At 43.7% G+C, this 5,651-nt stretch overlaps 1 pseudogene; it reads right to left on the bottom strand.

Annotated features, from left to right (window-relative positions):
* Positions 1-4,756: 4,756 nt before the first annotated feature.
* LOC100759472 lies at positions 4,757-5,422 on the bottom strand (annotated as a pseudogene).
* Between the last annotated feature and the right edge of the window lie 229 nt (positions 5,423-5,651).

Raw genomic sequence — 5,651 nt, 5'->3', positions numbered from 1 at the left:
GTGCGTCTTTGAGTCCGACACCGAGGGGAAAACACATCCGCTCAGCCTGAAGCCGCTACTAAGCGCTGAAGAGAGCGCCCGGAGCCGCCATCTTGTAACTCGAAATACCCCCTCAGAACCAATTCAAGGAAAAAAAAAGGAGAAAAAAACGCCCGCGTCCAACTACTACGCAAGCGCGTCGGAGCCCCAGCCGCCAGCGCAGCGTCCGAAGGGCCGCCGGGTGTCACGTGGCTCACGGGCACGCCCCCTTGGAAACGGTCGCTGGGAGGAGCGTGAGTTTCGCGCATGGGCGTAGAGACCGCGGGCTGTGGAGGTTGAGCCGGCGCCACTGGCAGCGCGGGTTAAGCACGTTGGTCACGTGTCAGCCGCCGCTCGGGTTTGAGACGGTTCGCGCGCTAATTGCTGCTGAGGCGCGGGCGGGACGAATGTCTGGCCCGCGGGAGACTCTGGTGGAGGCCTCTGATGGTGTGCTGGGCGGCTGAGGAGGCAGGCAGTGGATCTGAGGGAATGTGAGGCTTGTGCCGCGTGCTTCTCTCGTGGGTGGCTCTGCGGGGGTCTCAGCCTGCGGGGCTTGAACGCTGAAAGTTGTGGCTTGGGGCTGGAGAGTCCCGAGGCACAGACTCTCAAAGGTCGCCTGTTCCCCATTGTTGTTACGTGATAGACATCCTCGATTTCCTCGTGGGGAGCTGCTGAGGTGAAGTCGACTTCCCCAAAGCTGCAGGACCAGTAGGGACCCACGGGAGATAAAGTCCCCGGAGGGATTCTTCAGCTGCAGGACGAACACCTGGATTAGGACTCCTGTTTCTGTGCTTTTAGCTGGCTACCGCACTCCCAAGCAGTGGAGTTCAGTTATACAAAGGGAGTCCGGATGGTCGAATTCTTTTACAGTTTAAATGACAGAAGACACTATGGTCATTAGACCCATCATTAACATCTAGAAACTATTTTCAGAAAAATAAGCATTTCTAGAGCAATAGTTCCTAACTAAAAAGGGTATTGCTAATGCAAATACTCCTCCAGAGATAATTTAAGTGTCTGAAACCAGCCAGGTCATGTTGACTTCCAACTAAAGTCACAGTTACTGGAAGGCTTAGGCAAGAGGAACAACCCAGGCCAGTCTGAGAAACAAAAACCCTCCCTCAGTAATACATACCAGAGCTGGACATGGTGGTACAGGTTTATAATCCTAGCACTTGAAGACTAAGAGGTAGGCAGATCTCTGCGTTCCAGGCTAGCTTGATCTACATAGTTCCAGGTCAGCCAGAGCTACACAGTAAGACCCTGTCTCAAAAACACAGCAACAAAATTAACCCAAAAGGGGTGGCGTGTAGCTCAGAAGCAAAGCACTTGCCTAGCACCTGTGAGGCCCTAGGTTCAAGCCCCAGTACTACCAAACAAAACCATAAGTAAATTGGAGGTGGTAGCCCCCCACACACACCGTAATTCTAACTACTAAGTATTGATGAGCAAAAGCCCATCTAAAAGCCAAATTCTTTGGAGTTAGATGTCAGTGTGAATGAACCCTGCCTGCATTCTTCAGGGTTATAGGCAGTCTTAAGTAGTTTTAGAAAACACTGAAATCCAACTGTTGATAATCTGGAAACTGGGACAAGACTGTAAGTTTAAACCCATGTTGAACTATCAAGTAAGATCCTTCAACAGATAAACTTGTAAGCAAAATACTATGTGAATACTGTACCACTTCATAAAAGAGCCTTAAGCGGGCTAGAGAGATAGCTCAGTGTTTGAAAGCACTTGTTCTTTCAGGGGCCCTAGGTTCAGTTCTTGCTTAACTAAAGTACATCAACCCAGAATATGGTTTTTGTGCTTAAAAGCTTGCCCTGAGTAAGGCTTAGGGCTACTTGGGATTCTGAACACCTGGTGTAGTCAAGGGTTAGCTAATAAACACTTTCTATTGGCTTAAACCCATGTCTGAGCAGTCTTCTCTGGTGGACACCCTACAGCACTGGAATTTTAAAACCTTTATACCCCATAATAAATCTAAAATTTAAAAAAAAGATAACACATCTTAAGATTGTACATCTGGCCGGGCATTGGTGGCACACGCCTTTACCCACTTCCAGCAGGCAGAGATCTCCAGAGTGAGAAAGAAGAGACCAAAAAAAAAAAAAAAAAAAAAAAAAAAAAAAAAAGGATTGTACATCTGCAGGTGTGGGCACAGAGTAATTGTTAGGTAACAGTTAAGGAGATTCAAGAACATAGTGTAGCCATCTGCTTGATGGTGGTAAAGGCATGATGAATGGCATCACAATGGTGGGAATGTGTGTAAGGGAGAGATCAAGGCCAGACAAGAAGCCAGAGTGGGTCTATCTGGGAACTAATTCACAGGAGTCATGAGAACAAAGGCAGCCTCCAATGATCTGTTTTTATTGAACAAAACAAAACTACTGAAGAGCATAAGGCCTAAATTCCCCTGTACATGACAGCATGTATCGTACTCCCAGTATTCAGGAGGCTAAAGCAGGATGACCTGAGTACCAGGCTAGTGTAGGTTACATAGTGAGACCCTGCCTCAAAAATAAACCTCTTAAACTGGGCATAGTGGTGCACGCCTTCAACCCCAGCACTTGGAAAGCAGAGGCAGGCAGATTTCTGTGAGGTCTATAGAGCTAGTTCCAGGACAGCCATGGCTGTTACAGAGAGAAATCCTGTCTACAAACAAACCCAAAAACCTTTGGGGATGGGAATCAAAACATCACCCTGTAATTCCAATCCCAGGGGAGTCAATGCCTCTGACTTCCTGAAGTGAATGTGCACATACCCAGAAGCCATATACACAGAAATAATAAAAATGTTTAACAAAAATATCTACCACTGCAGCACCACACTGAGGACCACCTTTAGCACATGAGCCTTTGGAGGGACAAACTGCATCCAAACCACCACAAACGATACATCCAAAAAGCTTGAGTTTTGAGATGGGGTTTAGCTGGATTATGTAAGGACTGCAAAAATTAAACAACAAAACCCCAACTCTTCCAATCAACAAATAAGCCAACGAACAAGTCACACAGTTTTGAAAAGAAATACAAATGGTAGACATAAGTATTTTTAATGGTGTTCAACATCTTTAGGTATCAATATAATGTCTATTACAGCTACTTAGTCCTTCTCACACAGATCAGAATAACATCAAGAAGACAAATGGCAACAGATGCAAGAATGTGGGGAAAGAAGAAAACTTCCTGAAGCGGGGTATAAATTGGGATAATCACTATGGAAATCAGCATGGAGGCTTCTTAAAAAAAAAAACAAAAACTAAAAACAGCTTGGGTATGGTGGCATGCACCTTTAATCCCAGCACTTGGAAGGTAGAGACAGGTGGATCTCTATGAATTCAAACCGTCCTGGCCTCCATAGCAAGTTCTGGGACAGCCAGGGCTATAAAGAGAGTCCCTGTCTTGAAAAACCAAACAAAAATCTAAAAATGGACCTACCATGTAACCCAGCTCTACCATTTCCCAATGTGGTACATATCCAAAGGGTTAAGACATACCATAGAGATGCACACACAACAATGTTACTGATGCACTATTCATAATAGCTAGGATATGGAATCAGCCTATATCCCCATGCATAGATGAATGAAAGAAATTGGTACATGTTTACAGTATAATTTTATCCAGGCCTTAATATATATAAGATCATGGCATTTGCAGGAATTAGATAGAACTGGTAATTATTATATTAAGTAAAGAACACAGAATAAGACAAACACCACATTCTCTCTCATGTGGATCCCAGATTTTAATTTTTATATGTGTTGGGGGGCACATGTTATGAAATTACAAAAGGAACTCTGAGGGGGAAAGAGGTCTTTACATAAGCAGATGGTGGCTTAGAAAGATATCCAAGAATAGTATTCTTCAATTCAATCCTCAGCATCACAAAATATTATCCAAAGTCATAGTTTTTTACTTATTTGACTTGTGAATTCTATTGTTTCTTAATTTTAATATGATCAACCATTTTAGTCTTATTTTTTGCTATTGATTTTCTGTTTTTTTAAGCTGAGTTCAAGAAATATATGTTTATTATATAAAGGTTTTGGCTTTGTTGAGTTTCAGTGTGTAAACTTTTTTGTAAATATTTATTATGTCCTTGGGGAAAATATATTCTTTCACTTTGCAGATTTGCAAATTCCTCTTATAATTTGGTTTTTGGTTAATATTGGTTTGTGCTTGGAGATTATGTTATTTAGGCTTAACATGTGTTTAGAACATCTGTACTTTTATGAGAACATGTTCCTTGAGAGCCTCTTACTCCAATATTAGTCTTTTTCATTTTCTCTAAGAATGAAATAGGACTAGGATCTTTCTCTTGTCAACACCTATTTGGTGAACTATTCTTTTAATCTCTGCCTTTCTTGATACTTCAGTGTCAGTCAGGTATTAGTTTTCTTCTTGATTCTGTTATCAAATACCCAACAAAAACATCTTTTTTTTGTTTTGTTTTTGAGTCAGGGTTTCTCTATGTAGCCTTAGAACCTGACCTGGAACTCACTCTGTAGACCAAGCTTGCCTTGAACTCACAGAAATCAACCTGCATCTGCCTCCTAAGTGCTGGAATTAAAGGCATGCACGACCACCACCTGGCCTACTACAAAAGCATCTTTAGAGTTAGTTACTTTTTTTGTTGGGAGATCATCACCACTGGCAACTTTTTTTTTTTTTTTTTTTTTTTTGTAAGCAGACTGGATATGAGATTTATTACTGAACATGATTTGGTAGGGTGTAGGAGAGCACTGTGGAAGCTCTCAGGAGTGCAGGGCTTGCCACTTGTCCAGGGGACCACGATTAGGGATATATTTGACCCCACAGCCATCAGGAAGGAGCCGTTTCTCAGCAACCATGTCTTCAAATTCATCTACATTAAACTTGGTGAAGCCCCATTTCTTTGAGATGTGGATCTTCTGGCGGCCAGGGAACTTGAACTTTGCTCTACGAAGAGCCTCAATCACATGTTCCTTATTCTTCAGCTTGGTGCGGATGGACATGATGACCTGGCCAATGTGAACCCTAGCCACTGTGCCCTGGGGCTTCCCAAAGGCACCACGCATACCTGTCTGGAGCCTGTCGGCTCCAGCACAGGACAACATCTTACTGATTCGGATGACATGGAAAGGGTGGAGCCTCAATCGAATATGAAAGCCATCCTTGCCACAACTCTTTACCATGTATCTGTTGGCACAAATACGGGCTGCCTCTAGAGCTTCGGAAGAGAGCTGCTCATATTCATCTGACACCATGTGCCCACAACGTGGGAATTCATCAACTTTTGCCTTCTTCCGTCCCAAATCAAAGATGCGAATTTTAGCATCAGGGACACCTCGGCAGAAGCGAGACTTTGGGTACGGCTTGTTCTTACAATATCAGTAAGACCGGGCAGGGCAGCGACCCATGACAATAGGATCGTCGGTGGCGCACCGGAGGAAAAGAGCCACTGGCAACTCTTATAAAGGAAAACATTTAATTGGGGTTAGTTTACAGTTTGGAGGTCTAGTCCATTACTGTCATGGCAGGGGACATAGCAGCATACAGGCAGACATGGTACTGGAGAAGGAGTTGCTTTATGTTGATATGCAGGCAACAGGAAGTAGACTGACTTACATTGAGTAAAGCTTGAGCAAA

This window comes from Cricetulus griseus, chromosome 2 (assembly GCF_003668045.3).
Source record: "Cricetulus griseus strain 17A/GY chromosome 2, alternate assembly CriGri-PICRH-1.0, whole genome shotgun sequence".
Classification (NCBI taxonomy): Eukaryota; Metazoa; Chordata; class Mammalia; order Rodentia; family Cricetidae; genus Cricetulus; species Cricetulus griseus.
The sequence above is the reverse complement of the archived record's forward strand: the minus strand, read 5'-3'. Positions and strand labels throughout refer to the sequence as shown.